This window comes from Oncorhynchus nerka, linkage group LG5 (assembly GCF_034236695.1).
Source record: "Oncorhynchus nerka isolate Pitt River linkage group LG5, Oner_Uvic_2.0, whole genome shotgun sequence".
In the NCBI taxonomy this organism is placed as follows: Eukaryota; Metazoa; Chordata; class Actinopteri; order Salmoniformes; family Salmonidae; genus Oncorhynchus; species Oncorhynchus nerka.
The window spans coordinates 52885819-52903986 of record NC_088400.1 but is presented as its reverse complement, the minus strand read 5'-3'; the positions used below and the strand labels follow the sequence as shown (position 1 = coordinate 52903986).

The 18168-nt window shown below is 44.0% G+C and overlaps 1 pseudogene; it reads right to left on the bottom strand.

The window, feature by feature from the left end:
• The window catches only part of LOC115129176 (partitioning defective 3 homolog B-like), a 117980-nt pseudogene that overhangs the window by 10819 nt on the left and 88993 nt on the right, over nt 1-18168 (bottom strand).

Below are 18168 nucleotides of genomic sequence, written 5' to 3'. Positions count from 1 at the left end.
TATATATATATATGTATATATATATACATATATATATATATGTATATATATATACACATATATATATATATATGTATAATAAAAAAAAATATATATATATGTATATATATATAAAAATATATTTTTATATATATATGTATATATATATAAAAAGGGAACACTAAAATAACACATCCTATATCTGAATGAATGAAATATTCTTATTAAATACTTTTTTCTTTACATAGTTGAATGTGCTGACAACAAAAAAATGACAAAAATTATCAATGGAAATCTAATTTATCAACCCATGGAGGTCTGGATTTGGAGTCACACTCAAAATTAAAGTGGAAAACCACACTATAGGCTGATCCAACTTTGATGTAATGTCCTTAAAACAAGTCAAAATGAGGCTCAGTAGTGTGTGTGGCCTCCACGTGCCTGTATGACCTCCCTACAACGCCTGGGCATGCTTCTGATGAGGTGGCGGATGGTCTCCTGAGGGATCTCCTCCCAGACCTGGACTAAAGCATCCGCCAACTCCTGGACAGTCTGTGGTGCAATGTGGCGTTGGTGGATGGAGCGAGACATGATGTCCCAGATGTGCTCTATTGGATTCAGGTCTTTGGAACGGGCGGGCCAGTCCATAGCATCAATGCCTTCCTCTTGCAGGAACTGCTGACACACTCCAGCCACATGAGGTCTAGCATTGTCTTGCATTAGGAGGAACCCAGGGCCAACCGCACCAGCATATGGTCTCACAAGGGGTCTGAGGATCTCATCTCGGTACCTAATGGAAGTCAGGCTACCTCTGGCGAACACATGGAGGGCTGTGCGGCCCCCAAAGAAATGCCACCCCACACCATGACTGACTGCAAATGCCAAACGTCCTGCACGGTGTTGGGCTGTAAGCACAACCCCCACCTGTGGACGTCGGGCCCTCATACCACCCTCATGTAGTCTGTTTCTGACCGTTTGAGCAGACATATGCACATTTGTGGCCTGCTGGAGGTCATTTTGCAGGGCTCTGGCAGTGCTCCTCCTTGCACAAAGGCGGAGGTAGCGGTCCTGCTGCTGGGTTGTTGCCCTCCTACGGCCTCCTCCACGTCTCCTGATGTCCTGGCCTGTCTCCTGGTAGCGCCTCCATGCTCTGGACACTACGCTGACAGACACAGCAAACCTTCTTGCCACAGCTCGCATTGATGTACCATCCTGGATGAGCTGCACTACCTGAGCCACTTGTGTGGGTTGTGTGACTCCGTCTCATGCTACCACTAGAGTGAAAGCACCGCCAGTATTCAAAAGTGACAAAAACATCAGCCAGGAAGCATAGGAACTGAGAAGTGGTCTGTGGTCACCACCTGCAGAACCACTCCTGGGGGTGTCTTGCTAATTGCCTATAATTTACACCTGTTGTCTATTCCATTTGCACCACAGAATGTGGAATTTATTGTCAAACAGTGTTGCTTCCTAAGTGGACAGTTTGATTTCACAGAAGTGTGATTGACCTGGAGTTACATTGTGTTGTTTAAGTGTTCCCTTTATTTTTTTGAGCAGTGTATATATATATATATATAAATATTAAAAAAATATTTAACTCTGCATTGTTGAAAATGGACCCGTAAAGTAAGCATTTCACTGTTAGTGTCACGATCGTTAGTATAGACGGACCAAGGCGCAGCGTACTTTGAGTTCCACATAATTTATTAAACAGTGAAACTTAGAAAAAACAAAACAATAAAGAATAAACGAACCGTGACGACAATTCTGTGCTAACAGGCAACTAAACAATATCCCATAACCCACAGGTGGAAAAATGCAACTTTAAGTATGATCCCCAATTAGAGACAACGATTACCAGCTGCCTCCAATTGGGAATCATACACAAACCCCAACATAGAAAATAAACCTAGAACCCCACATAGAAATAATAAACTAGACTAAAATGCCTAGTCATGCCCTGACCCACTCTATCATAGAAAATTCAGGCGTTCTATGGTCAGGACGTGACAATTAGTTTACACCTGTTCTTTACGAAGCATATGAGAAATACAATTTGATTTGCTATACAGTACCAGTCAAAGGCTTGCACACACCTACTCAAGAGTTTGCAAACCTGTCATCAAGGCAAAGGGGGCTACTTTGAAGAATCTCAAATATAAAATATACTTTGATTTGTTTAACACTTTTGGTTACTACATGATTCCATTGGTGTTATTTAATAATTTTGATGTCTTCACTATTATTCTGCAACGTAGAATATAGGTAAAATAAAGAATGGAATGAGTAGGTGTGTCCAATCTTTTGACTGGTATTATATTTTCAATTTATCCACAGGGCTGCACACACACACACACACACACACACACACACACACACAGTTTTTGGACAGTGGGTTGAACATTGCACTCCAAAACACCTTGATAACTGGCTGATTCCCTGATGTCTTGCACACGTTTAAGGCTTCCAGGACCAGAGGCAGTAATGCAACTCCACAATATTATTGAACCTCTAATGTTTGATTGTCGGGAGAGTGTTCTTTTCTTCGAATGCTTTTTTGGTTGTTGGTAGCTCTGGGGTGCCAATAATTGTAATTCAAATCGTAAACAAAAATGTAACTGGTTCTGCAATGTTGAAAATCCAATAAGGTGTGGAGACCAAACCTTTTTTCCAACTTATTTTAGAAGAAATGGGGAATTATTTAACAAAAGTGCAAGGGTGCCAATATACTGTATTTGGCTGCAACTGTAACTAGCTACGACAAGCTACGACAAGGCTTTCCTAACCATACCACCATACCCATAACTCTCATCTGAAAATGAATGTAGAAAGGGAAATGGGGATGCCTAGTCAGTTGTACAACTGAATGCATTCAACTGAAATGTGTCTTCCACATTTAACCCAACCCCTCTGAATCAGAGAGGTGGCGGTAACAGAGGGTTACCTGCCTTGTTCAGGGGCAGAACGACAGATGTTTACCTTGTCAGCTCGGGGATTCCATCCAGCAACATTCCGGTTACTGGCCCAACGCTCTAACCACTAGGCTACCCGCCAACCCTCCATGTCTCGAGCTAGACAGAAACCATGAGCATAAACCACATTATGCCGAGGGGTAGGCCATTTGGGTATTGAGTATTGAGCCGCTCAATCTTTGTGTGAAGGTTAAAGGCATTATGCAAAGAGGTGCGGGGTAATGGCTGTCGTCGCTGTGTGCCATTTGTCTCGTCGGCCATGTTACAAATGGCACCCTATTCCTTACATAGTGCACTACTTTTGAACAGTGCCCTACGAGCTGGTACTATGGGCCCAGGTCAAAAGTAATGCACTATAGGGAATAAGGTGCTATTTGGGACGAAGCCAGGGAGAGCGGAAAGCCGGGGGCCAGGGTTCAGGTTAGAGCCGCTCGGTTGCATGTTAAGTTTGGTCATATGTGCCTCTGGGGAAGAGGGAGAGATGGAGGAGAGAGGGAGAGAAAGGATGAGAGGAAGAGGGAGAGTGAAAGGGGGATAGGAGGGGAGAGAGAAGCAAAGAAAGAGAGGAGCAAAAGAGCGGGAGAGAAAGCGGGGGAGAGAAAGAGGGAGAGACAAGGAGACAAAGAGAGCGACAGACAGAGAGAAGGAAAGAGGGAGAGAAAGAAAGACAACGAGAGAATGTCAGCATAGAGAGCCGAAATTCACTCCAAACATTTTAGTAACAGAGTTGGATGGGTGAATTTGATCATTGGCCAGTGGACTACTAGTGGACTATCAAACAAGAATATAAAAGTATGTACTTTATCATTTTGTTCATGTTGTAGCTATCGAGCGAGTTACTGTCAGTCTATGAATAGTGACCAGAAAAGAGTGTGTGCCGAAAGGCCTCGACTCCTCTAGGGTGGTGGTGGTTAACACTTCCTGGAGTCTGACCCCTCAACCTCCATCCCAAGCATATCTGCTCACCATGGCAACAGGGTAGAGTATAAATATTTTGGACACAAAACAGAGAAGATCATATTAAATTCTGTTTCCTATTAAACTCACGCACATTTTGGTTATGAGCCTGATGATGTCGTGTAAGTGTAAGTGTGTGTGTGTGTGTTGCTGTGGATCGCAGAGGCAGTGTTAATGTATTCTACAGGCAGGGTAGCTTACAGAGGACCAGCCTTTCTCTGGACACACTAAGCAGCTGAGGCCAGGCCACATGCAGCCCATGGGGCATTGTGAGAGGTTGGGGTTACCCTCCTGCACTGAGAAAGTTAAGTGCGCCATGTGGCAGCCCACTCTTCCCACCACGGACGACCTTTACGTCGTATGAAATTAAAACTACAGACTGCCATACAAGACTGACGGACTACTTTCCCTCACAGTAAAAGACAAACGTCACAGCCAAATGGAGAACCACACAGTAAGAACACGGGCTTTTGAGTAAAGGACGAGTTGATTTTCAAGCTCGAAAATCACCCTCTCTCGCTCGTTTTCCCCAGAAAACTAAGCGTCTGGAGTGCCACTAAGTGTGCCGCAAAAACACACCAATCAAGTAGTTAAAGCCAGCTGTCGCATTCATCAAAAATACTGTGCATATACAGGAAATGAGTTTCCTGGAGCACTTCACTCCCCTAAGCAATTTACAGTCACGTGCGTACAATAAGCCTCAAACGAGGGCCTGAATGTCTTGACATAAAATACGAGGAATGCTTTCATGGTAAAACGGAGGTACGAGAGGAAAAAAAACAATATTCTGAGCCCCTCTCTTTCTCGCACCCTCTCTTTTTGAACAGAGTAATTGCTTGTGTTCTCTCTGCCATCCATCCATCTCTGATGCTAATTAGCCGCATCTCTCAGTGAGGAATCGCAGCCTGCCCCCCCCGCTGGCAGCGGACGTGTCCGCCTGCGGTCGGCTGGCATGAAGCAGCGGCAGGCGAGATCCATCCAATATCTGCACTTCCTCATAATTTTCCGTAATGAGATTCCATTGATTTCCACTCGGGAAACAAACTGGCACTGAGGGAACAGTTTTAGCAGTGGCAGGAGGGTGGGGGCTTTCAGGGGGACTGAAGTCTCAAACTGTGTTACTTTGTTCAAACTGTGTCTCACAAAACTCACACTGTGTCTCGCTACTAACTCAAACTGTGCTCATGGTGCTCTTGGTGTTTCGTAAAACAAACAAACTGTACTCAGTCAGTCTCTAAATCTCACTCTGCGGATCTCTCCCTTATGTCTGGCCCTACATTACGTGTGGTATTGGTCTGTTTGACGCTTCACTGCTACAGTCATGCAGCACTGTCCCCTAAATACTCCCAGAGCTCGTTAGCAGCAGATGGTAAGACTGGCTCATTTGGGGCCTAGTCATGCCTCCCCATACAGCCATGTAAGGTTACTTCCAAACTGAGTGGAGTGGAGAGCTGGCTTGATCAGTGCAAGTACATGGTACAATCTGCCTGTATTGTATTAACTTGTTTTGGGAAATTGGGTGGGATGGTGGGTAAAGGGGTAGGGTCGAGGTTCAGTCATTTACATATAAACTTATTTGTAGCCCTTGGGGTGTGCGCAGTCCAATTGGTCTCTGATTGACTTGTAACTTTTCAACGACAGTGTTGGCCAAAGAAGCCCTCCCACTGGAGAGCTGTGTAGGTGCATGGTTTTAGTTAAATCCTGTTGTAACACACTGGTTTGGATACCGGTCATCAAGGTCCCGGTGAGCAACTGATTAGGAGAATCAGGTGTGCTAGATTGGGGTTGGAGCAAAAGCCTGCAGGAGGGAGATCTCCAGGAGGAAGTATTGACACAACTGTGGGTTTGAGTGGTGTTCTCCACATGTTCAGGGTTACAACTTTGAGTAGGTAGGGGTGTGAGGAAATTCCACAAACGGTCTGACCAATGATTTTGGTGGAGGTGATGAGGAATTGGGGTATTTCCCCTTGCCTGGCTCCAGGTGAGCTGCAGTATCGGATCTCCCATCTATTTAAAATGTTTGCTCACAGCGCGTGTGTTTGTGAGAGGAAAATGTCCCCCATAGTCTAGACACACAGAGTGCTTCCAGTACTATGAGCATTACAGTATTCTGTCAAGTCATGGCAGCATGCACACCCAGGGAGCCTGCCAACATCAAAGATGGGAAATAATGACCTCAACACACACACACACACACACACTAAAAATAAAATAAAAACTGAGGGAAAGGTGATGAGGTGATGTGTACCAACCCAAGCGAAGGCGAGAGTGTGGGGAATCGGGATTGTGTTCGATTGCAGTTTAAACTGCAAACAGATCACACACACTCTCCTGTTGGTCAAAGACAAGCTTTCTAGCCTCGGTGATAAAGAGGCCCAAATCAGTCCCGGTAGCCTTCGGAGAGATAACCTAGTCTGGACTGTGCTCACGGAATTCAGAATGAACCGACATAAAACAAAGAGAAGAAGTGAAGCTCTTTGTGTCAGGGGTCAGGGGATGAGGAGGCGGCGCGGGGGAACGAGGACGGAGAGGAGAGGGGTTCCGTGTTCGGAATGACTCATTGTGACTTTGAAAAGTGTGGAGGAAAACTCTGGAGAGAACTGATGCGACACCTTAAAAATGTGTGTGTGTATTGCACATTACATGTAAGGTGTTTGCAAACACATTCATCAAAGGAACATCAGAGCAGACAGGAGAAAAAAGGCCATATCAAAAGCCATTCCAAAGACGTAAGCTAGCTAAGCCACCAACGAAACTTAGAAACAAAACAGAATAAAGAAGCTGATGACAGATTGAGGGTTGAAGATGACTCTAGTCTCTAGATGCTGATCTAATGTCAATTTGTCATTATACCCTCTTATGGTTATTTTAATTTCACCTTTATTTAACCAGGTAGGCCAGTTGAGAACAAGTTCTCATTTACAACTGTGACCTGGCCAAGATAAAGCAAAGCAGTGTGACAAAAACAACAGAGTTAAACAAACAAATGTACAGTCAATAACACAATAGAAACATCTATGTACAGTGTGTGCAAATGTAGAAGATTAGGGAGGTAAGGCAATAAATAGGTCATAGAGGTAAAATAATTACAATTTAGCATTAACACTGGAGTGATAGATGTGCAGATGACGATGTGCAAACAGAGATATTGGGGTGCAAAAGAGCAAGAAGATAAATAACAATATGGGGATGAGGTAGTTGGGTGTGCTATTTACAGATTGACTGTGTACAGGTACAGTGATGGGTAAGCTGTTCTGACATCTGATGCTTAAAGTTAGAGAGGGAGACATAAGCCTCCAGCTTCAGTGATTGGATATGGTGGGTAGTATATGGGGCTTTGGTGACAAAACAGATGGCACTGTGATAGACTACATCCAGTTTGCTGAGTAGACAGTTGGAGGCTATTTTGTAAATGACATTGCTGAAGTCAAGGATCGGTAGGATAGTCAGTTTTATGAGGGTATGCTTTGCAGCATGAGTGAAGGAGGCTTTGTTGCAATATAAGAAGTCGATTCTAGATTACATTTTGGATTGGAGATGCTTAATGTGAGTCTGGAAAGAGAGTTTACAGTCTAACTAGACACCTGGGAATTTGTAATTGTCCACATATTCTAAGTCAGAACCGTCTAGAGTAGAGATCGACCGATGAATCGGAATGCCCGATTAATTAGGGCCGATTTCAAGTTTTCATAACAATCGGAAATCGGTATTTTTGGGCACCAATTTGCCGATTTTTTATTGATTTATTGATTGTTTTTCTTGTATACCTTTATTTAACTAGGCAAGTCAGTTAAGAACACGTTCTTATTTTCAATGACCGCCTAGGAACGGTGGGTTAACTGACTCGTTCAGGGGCAGAACGAGAGATTTTCACCTTGTCAGCTCGGGGGATCCAATCTTGCAACTTTAAAGTTAACTGGTCCATCGCAATAACGACCTGTCTCTCTCTCGTTGCACTCCAAAAGGAGACTGCCTGTTACGCGAATGCAGTAAGCCAAGGTAAGTTGCTAGCTAGCATTAAACTTATCTTATAAAAAACAATCAATCATAATCACTAGTTAACGATATTACTAGATATTATCTAGCGTGTCCTGCATTGCATATAATCTGACTGAGCATACAAGCATACAAGTATCTATGTATCTGACTGAGCGGTGGTAGGCAGAAGCAGGGGCATAAACATTCATTCAAACAGCACTTTCGTGCGTTTTGCCAGCAGCTCTTTGGTGTGCGTCAAGCATTGTGCCATTTATGACTTCAAGCCTATCAACTCCCGAGATGAGGCTGGTGTAACCGAAGTGAAATGGCTAGCTAGTTAACGCGCGCTAATAGCGTTTCAAACGCCACTCGCTCTGAGCCTTCTAGTAGTTGTTCCCCTTGCTCAGCATGGGTAACGCTGCTTCGAAGGTGGCTGTTGTCATAGTGTTGCTGGTTTGAGCCCAGGGAGGAGCGAGGAGAGGGACGGAAGCTATACTGTTACACTGGCAATACCAAAGTGCCTATAAGAACATCCAATAGTCAAAGGTTAATGAAATACAAATGGTATAGAGGGAAATCGTCCTATATTTCCTATAATAACTACAACCTAAAACTTCTTACCTGGGAATATTGAAGACTCATGTTAAAAGGAACCACCAGCTTTCATATGTACTCATGTTCTGAGCAAGGAACTGAAATGTTAGCTTTCTTACATAGCACATATTGAACTTTTACTTTCTTCTCCAACACTTTGTTTTTGCATTATTTAAACCAAATTGAACATGTGTCATTATTTACTTGAGGCTAAATTGATTTTATTGATGTATTATATTAAGTTAAAATAAGTGTTCATTCAGTATTGTTGTAATTGTCATTACAAATAAACAAATAAAAATCGCCCGATTAATCGGTATCGGGTTTCTGGTCCTCCTATAAATTGGTATCGGCGTTGAAAAATCATAATCGGTCGACCTCTACTGAATAGTATGACAGAATTCCAGCTATGTCTGCAGTAGATTGCAACTCCGCCCCCTATGGCAGTTCTATTTTGTTCGTAAAATGTTGTAGTTGGGGATGGAAATTTCAAGATTTTTGGTGGCCTTCCTAAGCCAGGATTCAGACACAGCTAGGACATCAGGGTTGGAGGAGTGTGCTAAAGCAGTGAATAAAACAAACTTGGGGAGGAGGCTTCTGATGTGAACATGAATGAAACCAAGGCTTTTACGGTTACACAAGTCAACAAATGAGAGCGCCTGGGGTATGGGAGTGGTGCTGGGGGCTGCAGGGCCTGGGTTAACCTCTACATCACCAGAGGAAGAGAGGAGGAGTAGGAAAAGAGTATGGCTAAAGGCTATAAGAACTGGTCGTCTAGTGCGTTGGAACAGAGAGTAAAAGGAGCAGATTTCTGTGCGTGGCAGAATAGATTCAAGGCATAATGTACAGGATGGTAGGATGTGAGTACAGTGGAGGTTAAATCTAGGCATTGAGTGACGATGAGAGGTTTTGACTCTAGAGGCACCAGTTAAGCCAGATGAGGTCACTGCATGTGTGGCGGGTGTGACAAAAGGACTATCTAAGGCATATTGGGCAGGGCTGGGGGCTCTACAGTGAAATAAGACAATAATCACTAACCAAAACAGCAATAGACAAGGCATATTGACATTAGGGAGAGGCATGTGTATCCGCGTGATCATAGGGTCCAATGAACAGAAATAGGTGAGTCATGAAGCCGATTCAGGAGTCACTACTATGCTAGGCGAGCTGGAGACACGGCGATTCAGACAGCTAGCAGGCCGGGGCTAGCAGAAAGGCCTTCGGTGACGTCGCAACGGAAGAGCCTGCTGAAACCACCTTGGGCGATTACGTCGGCAGACGAGTCGTGATGGATCGGCGGGGCTCCGTGTCGGCAGTAAAAGGTCCGGGCCAATTGGCAAAAGAGGTATTGTAGCCCAAGAATTAGCTGGTGGACCTCTTCGGCTGGCCGGGAGATGGGCCTAGCTCAAGACTAACTGGTGCTTGCTTCGGGACAGAGACGTTAGCCACTCGGTTTGCAGCTAGTTGGCTGCGATGATCCGGTGTAAAGGTTCAAAAGCTTGCGGTAGGAATCCGGAGATGTGGTAGAGAAAAAGCAGTCCGATATGCTCTGTGTTGATATCGCGCTGTGTGGACTGGCAGGTATTGATCGAGTTGACTGGCTGGTGTCCGAGTTAATGGTGAAGACCGCTAGCAGTGGCTTACTGACTACTAGCTTGTTAGCTTGCTAGTTTCTGATGGGGTTCCGGTAAAGTATAAAAAAAGCAGATGCGTACCACATTGGGTGAGGCGAGTTGAAGGAAAGTATATTCAGTCCATAGATGGAAAGTGAGATTAAAATATACACGAAAAATATACGGAAAAAAATGAGGAAAACGACATTTACATGGGACAGGACAAAACACATGTCCGACTGCTATACCATCTGGGAAACAACTGGTTAGGGATGTGAGGGAAGAACACTGTGCATAGGTCTAACTTCAATCTCTAATGCTGCTCATCCGGGGTGCAAGATCCCAGTCTCTCTTTGGCCAGACCCATTGGTCTCCAGTTCAATTAATATACACTACATGACCAAAGTATGTGAACACCTGCTCGTCGAACATCTCATTCCAAAATCATGGGCATTAATATGGAGTTGGTCCCCTCTTTGCTGCTAAAACATCCTCTTCTGGGAAGGCTTTCCACTAGATGTTGAAACATTGCTGAAGGGACTTGCTTCCATTCAGTCACAAGAGCATTAGTGAAGTCGGGCACTGATGTCGGGAGATTAGGCCTGGCTCGCAATCAGAGTTCCTATTCATCCCAAAGGTGTTTGATGGGGTTGGGGTCAGGGCTCTGTGCAGGCCAGCCAAGTTCTTCCACCCTGATCTCGACAAACCATTTCTGTTTCTCTGAAACAGGAAAAAGCCTTCCCCAAACTGTTGCCACAAAGTTGGAAAGACAGAATCATCTAGAATGTCATTCTATGCTGTAGTGTTAAGATATCCCTTCACTTGAACTAAGGGGCCTAGCCCAAACCATGAAAAACAACCCCGACCATTATTTCTCCTCCACTAAACTTCACAGTTGGCACTATGCCTTGGGGCAGATAGTGTTTTCCTGGCATCGGCCAAACCCAGATTCGTTCTTCGGACTCCCAGAAGGTGAAGCGTGATCCATCACGCTAGAGAACACGCTCCACTGCTCCAGAGTCCAATGGCAGCGAGTTTAACACTATTCCAGCCGACACTTGGCATTGTGCATGGTGATCTTATGCTTGTATGAGACTGCTCGGCCATGGAAACCCATTTCATAAAGTTCCCGACAAACAGTTATTGTGCTGACGTAGCTTCCAGAGGCAGTTTGGATGGGCACTCGGTAGTGAGTGTTGCAACCGAAGACAGACGATTTTTACGTGCAGAGCACTTTAGCACTCTGTGGTCTCGTTCTGTGAGCTTGTGTGCCTACCACTTTGCGGCTGAGCCGTTGTTGCTCCTAGACATTTCCACCTTACAATAACAGCACTTACATTTGACCGTGGCAGCTCTAGCAGGGCAGAAATGTAACAAACTGACTTATTTGAAAGGTGGCATCTGATGACAGTGCCACATTGAAAGACAATGAGGTTTTCAGTATGGCCATTCTACTGCCAATGTTCGTCTATGCAGATTGCATGGCTGTGTGCTCAATGTGATACAGCTGTCACCAACGGGTGTGGCTGAAATAGCCGAATCCACTAATTTGAAGGGATGTCCACATTTTTTAAAATATATATAGTTTACTTCTGTCATTACGGAAAGCAAGCATCTCTTTATCTCTCTCACCTCTCTAGCTCTGTCTCCTTCCTTTGTGTCATTCTCGTTCAGTCCAATCTCAGCTAAGCCTTAGATAAACACACGTGCACACACACACACGCGCATACGTACACACACAAACGCGCACTAGGATGACCTAGGTGTATTTGTGTGGTGATACGTTTTTTTCTTTTTAGAACCCCACCAGATACCAATTCACACACAGGCACACACCATCCAAGGGCACCGAACCTCAAATATGTGCAGACCAAAGGCAGTTACGAGTTCAGTGCTCTTCAAGGGGCCAAGCCAAAGACTCCCGACCCACCCTGCCCCATAACAACTTACCCACAGTCCACGCACACACACCTTACAGGGCTGGAGCGAGGGCCACTGCCACGGCCGGCTTCAGTTACAGCCTATAGCTACTGTGATTAAAGGCTAGTGTTAGTCCCCACCTTTGATTTGGGCTGGGCTGAACTTCTCAATTATACTGCAGCTTATGTAATTATATGAGTCTGTTAGAAGTTAGTCTTTGTTTCATACTCCAGGAATAACTGAGCGACTGGCATAGTTAGGAAAGGGAGGGAGACTATGATCAGTTATATTGGGCAGTCAGTTATACCAAAGTGTCCAATAGACACGCTGACATGAGAAGAGCTTAGAAGGGAGAGAACGAGAGAAGGGAGAGAACAGACCTGGGTTGAAATAATTGTAGCATTTGCCTCAGCCTGCCTAGAGAGCCAGATGGGCAGAGTTTGCAGTTTTGCAACTAGGACGCCCACCAGCCTCAAAAAGACTCGCCTGAAGGTAGCCCGGTATCAGTTAAAAAGACCACCATTAAGACCACCTGCTCTTTCCATGACAGACTGACTAGGTGAATCCAGGTGAAAGCTATGATCCCTTATTGAGATCATTTGTTAAATCCACTTAAAATAAGTGTAGATGAAGGGGAGGAGACTGGTTAAAGAAGGATTTTTAAGCCTTGAGACAACTGAGACATGGATTGTGTATGTGTGCCATTCAGAGGGCCAATGGGCAAGACAAAAGATTGAAGTGCCTTTGAATAGGGCATGATAGTAGGTGCCAAGCACACCGGTTTGTGTGAAGAACTGCAACGCTGCTGGTTTTGTCAACAGTTTCCCATGTGTATCAAGCTGTCCACCACCCAAAGGACATCCAGCCAACTTGACACAACTATGTGAAGCATTGTAGTCAACATGGGCCAGCATCCGTGTGGAACGGTTGACACCTCGTAGAGGCCATGCCCCCACGAATTTAGGCTGTTCTGACAGCTTCCTGATCTTCTCATATACCTCAGATATAGGACAGACACTTCAAAACAAACGTTCTTTAGATTTTCTTTTGACTATGTTTATCCATGTATGAATCTGGTATTCAATGCATTTCTATGGGCTAATAGCAGTAAGGCCAAATTCAATGTTTCATCAAATATATATATAATTTTTATATCTGAAGGGGTGCTAAAATTCAAATATCAAAATGATCCTTGGTATGACCACCTTAAAACAATTCCATATGTTACCCCCACTATTTGTTTCTGCAGTGAGGATTAACCCTCTTTAGATAATTATTTTGTAAATTATCTGCAGAAAAACATTGTTTTGAGCTCAAAAAGCAGTAGCAACAGTATGCAAATCAGGGAGCCAAATTAACAGCTCTTTCACTGATGCGATTCGGTTCATGAACGACCCATCACAAAAAACTAGGCTGTCGAAGTATGGTATTGTCCAAAAAAGTGTGTATATTGTCATAAATAATTATATTTTTATTATAAAATATTCACTTAGCCACTCAATCAATGTGATTTTGTGAGCGGAGTCTGTCTGTATATTTGGTTAATTGATCCATTGCTGCACAAACATAGAAGGCTTATATAGAGCCTTGGCTATTTTCCTATCCAGTCCCAATCCCACTGACACCCAAAATCCTAACTCCTGTTTCGCATGAAAAATTCCTACGCATGTCAAAATAACGCTATAACATTTCCCCCAGCTTCTCTGTGCTGTCTCGTACTTGCTGCCCATATGAGAGCATCAGTAGAGAATGTGTGATCAACGGTAGGAGAGTAGATATGGATATTTTCTTAAACAGAGTCGGGTCCCCGTTAATAGATCTTGATATATAAACTATTTTCACTCTTCAACTCCCCATTTTTCACGAGCTAATCATCAACAAAATGTTGCCAAACATCTGAGATATTCTGCCATTCGTTGAATGACTTTATCTAGCAATTTTAGCATCTATGGTCATTTTACTTTTGTTTGACTGTCGTTTGTATGATTCGAAAATCTGTGCGATTCGACAATGCTATCGCCTACTCGGCGTGCGTCCTGAGAGTCATTCTTTTTTTGGGAGATCCCTTGCATAGTAGCTATATCTTCATTTTAAACACTTTATATATGCACTTCCGAGTTTGGCAGTTTTTCCAAGGACTCAAAATAAATATGAATTATTTCCGGTATTGAAATTAAGGATTAATATTTTACAGAAATCTACTAACTTCTACATTCTCCCTCTCTTGATAAACCTCCCTTTTCTCCCTTCTGGGTCAATCCACCTCAAAAAGCAAAAGAGGATTTCGAAACCCATAATTTCAGATTGTTACTAACTACAGAAACGGTTTCAGAACAGACACGATTAACATTCCTGAAAGTTTGGTTCAAATCGGATGTTGGGTTTATTTATTGAATATTATCTGAATCCTATACAGTGGGGTAAAAAAGTATTTAGTCAGCCACCAATTGTGCAAGTTCTCCCACTTAAAAAGACGAGAGAGGCCTGTAATTTTCATCATAGGTACACTTCAACTATGACAGACAAAATGAGAAGACAAAAAATCAGAAAATCACATTGTATGATTTTTAATGAATTTATTTGCAAATTATGGTAGAAAATAAGTATTTGGTCACCTACAAACAAGCAAAATTTCTGGCTCTCACAGACCTGTAACAACTTCTTTAAGAGGCTCCTCTGTCCTCCACTCGTTACCTGTATTAATGGCACCTGTTTGAACTTGTTATCAGCATAAAAGACACCTGTCCACAACCTCAAACAGTCACACTCCAAACACCACTATGGCCAAGACCAAAGAGCTGTCAAAGGACACCAGAAACAAAATGTTAGACCTGCACCAGGCTGGGAAGACTGAATCTGCAATAGGTAAGCAGCTTGGTTTGAAGAAATCAACTGTGGGAGCAATTATTAGGAAATGGAAGACATACAAGACCACTGATAATCTCCCTCGATCTGGGGCTCCATGCAAGATCTCACCCCGCGGGGTCAAAATGATCACAAGAACGGTGAGCAAAAATCCCAGAACCACACGGGGGGACCTAGTGAATGACCTGCAGAGAGCTGGGACCAAAGTAACAAAGCCTACCATCAGTAACACACTACGCAGCCAGTACATGTCCAGGCCCGTCTGAAGTTTGCTAGAGAGCATTTGGATGATCCAGAAGAAGATTGGGAGAATGTCATATGGTCTTTGGAGGGAGTTGAAAGTCCGTGTTGCCCAGCAACAGCCCCAAAACATCAATGCTCTAGAGGAGATCTGCATGGAGGAATGGGCCAAAATACCAGCAACAGTGTGTGAAAACCTTGTGAAGACTTACAGAAAACTTTTGACCTCTGTCATTGCCAACAAAGAGTATATAACAAAGTATTGAGATAAACTTTTGCTATTCACCAAATACTTATTTTCCACCATAATTTGCAAATAAATTCATTAAAAATCCTACAATGTGATTTTCATTTTGTCTGTCACAGTTGAAGTGTACCTATGATGAAAATTACAGGCCTCTCATCTTTTTAAGTGGGAGAACTTGCACAATTGGTGGTTGACTAAATACTTTTTTGCCCCACTGTAATTTATAATGGACAATATTAGTGCAATCAATAAGGTTAATTTCTCTGAGATAAAAAAAAATATGTTTCAGGAATGCTAATCTCACCTGTGTCTAACTACAGAAATGATTATTTTATAACAATCTGAGATGGTGGGTGTCATGGCTTGCTGAAATAACATGGAGTGACTCTTCTACCTTTTCTCTCACTGTTAATAAACCTCCCTTTTCTCCCTCTCGCTACACCTTCCTGTTCTTCACCAGTTTCTCCACAAAGCAGCCTTTCTTTTCATCTCTCTCCCCCCTCTCTGCTTCCCATCATTCTACCCCCTCCCTCTCAGCCTCCTCCCCTCTCTCTCCTCCAGTCCACAACATAATTATGTGGTAGGCTACCCACTGTGCTACAGTATGTAAGCAACCCCCCACAGTAAGCACACACACACACATCAGGAGAAGCACACCAGCTCATCCATTACCCCTTTTGTGTTGGTGCTGCTGGGCTGTCAGGCACAAACAAGACTGATCTCTGGTCAGTGGTAGATCAGTCACTGATCTAAACACAACACAGGTCACTTCTCTGTAGTACAGCATTAGCTCCCTTCTACGAGGCTTTGATATACTAGATAATAAATAATGGTCCGACTATTGCTAGCAGGGATAATCTAGACTCCAGTAGGGGATGGGCGGGTATCTCCGGTCCTGGAGGGCCGTAGAGTCGGCTTTTGCTCCAGCTCAGCTCTAATAACATTTCTATTCAAACTTATTGGGGTCTAAATTGAACGGGCACACGATCGAGTCACTGTTTGAGTTGTTAGTGCTTAGGCCTGAACAAAAGCCTGCCGTTACCGTGGCCCTGAGTTGCCCCGTCCACCCCTCATCTGAAGGGAACATCATGCTCAAAAAGACTAGGCTCTACACACCCACCACACACAATTATGGTTATGCCTGGGCATCTGCGTGGCTCTAGGGGTTTTCTTGCCCCCTGGGCGTCCCACAATCCCACAGCGCTCCTGGGGGTAGAGTAGACCATCACCATCAGACGAGAGGCACGCTAGCCATCCATCACTGTGACAGCGGTGGTTTTTGTTTACTTAATGATGTGGAGGGTGTTTATGAAGCGACGCCCGCCCGCCACAGCTCGCATCATCTGCCCCCAGGAGCTGACATTAAAACATCATCAACGTGATCGATGTCCACCCGACAACAGAGGGAGGGGGGGGGACTGCTCCGGAGGAAACGGGTCCTATCTTTTGTGGAGTGTGTGGGAGGGTGGAGTGTGGGTAGTATGTGTATTTGTGCGATAGAGTAGGTGTGTATTTGATAGAGTGTGTGCGCGCGAACTTGTGTTCGTTAATGTGCCACACACACTGCCCCTGTGTGTGTCTGTGATTCCCAGGGTAATGCGTTGGAGATAAGGTGTTGATTATATTCCTCCTGCGCTATCGGCCCCGCCAGCGCCCTCCCTGATATCCAAGTTACAGTCTCTTGTAGCCAGTTCACTTCCTCAAGCCTTCATTTTTCCTCCCTTCATGACTTCAATTATGGTTGTATCCCAAATGGCACCTTATTCCCTATATGGTGCTCTGCTTTTGACCAAAGCCAATGTGTCTTCTATCCATCTTCCATGGTCAAGACCATTTTCCGCTGTAAATCGCAATCTTCGGTACATGGACGTTTCAGAAAAGGACTTGTAAAACACTTAATTTGATTTAATTTAGTTGGGTGTTTTTCAGTCGGCTAGACATTCACCGAATACCAAAGATGTCTGGATTTGACCAAGTATGGCTGCCTTCCTATTCCCCAAATAGTGCACTCCTTTTAACCAGGACTCATTTTGGACACACCCTTCCCTTGCCTATACCACATGCTTGTGGTAGAGTGGAGCTCCAAAATGGCTGCCAGATGCATGTGGCTTACTGGGTAGGGGACATCACTGCCAGCTACTGTGGCAGGCAAATAGACAGCCACATCTAAAAATACCAGAAACTGGCCAGTCTGTACACGGAGGCCCAAGAGGCGACATGACATCATATACACAATCATTATCATGTCTCGAAAGGATAAAAAGCTCTAGAGCATTGTCCCAAATGGCACAGTATTCCCTATATAATGCACTACCCTTAAGCAAGGCAGTTAACCCCTAAAAACAAGTGCTCCCCGGGCACTGATGGTGTGAACTTCGATTAAGGCAGTCCCCCGGACCTCTCTGATTCAGAAGGGTTGCGTTAAATGCGGAAGCCACATTTCGGTAGAATGCAAGTTTTACAACTGACTAGGTATCCTCTTTCCCCATAGGGGCCTGGTCAAAAGTAGTGAGCTATTTTGAGAATTAGGGTGTTATTTGGGACGTAGCCCCTGTACTTGGACAGATGGTACAGCTGAAGTCGGAAGTTTACATACATTTAAACTCCGTTTTTCACAATTTAATCCTAGTAACAATTCCCTGTTTTAGGTCAGTTAGAATCACCACTTTATTTTAAGAATGTGAAATGTCAGAATTATAGTACAGAGAATGATTTATTTCAGCTTTTATTTCTTTCATCACATTCCCAGTGGGTCAGAAGTTAATATACACTCAATTTGTATTTGGTAGCATTGCCTTTAAAT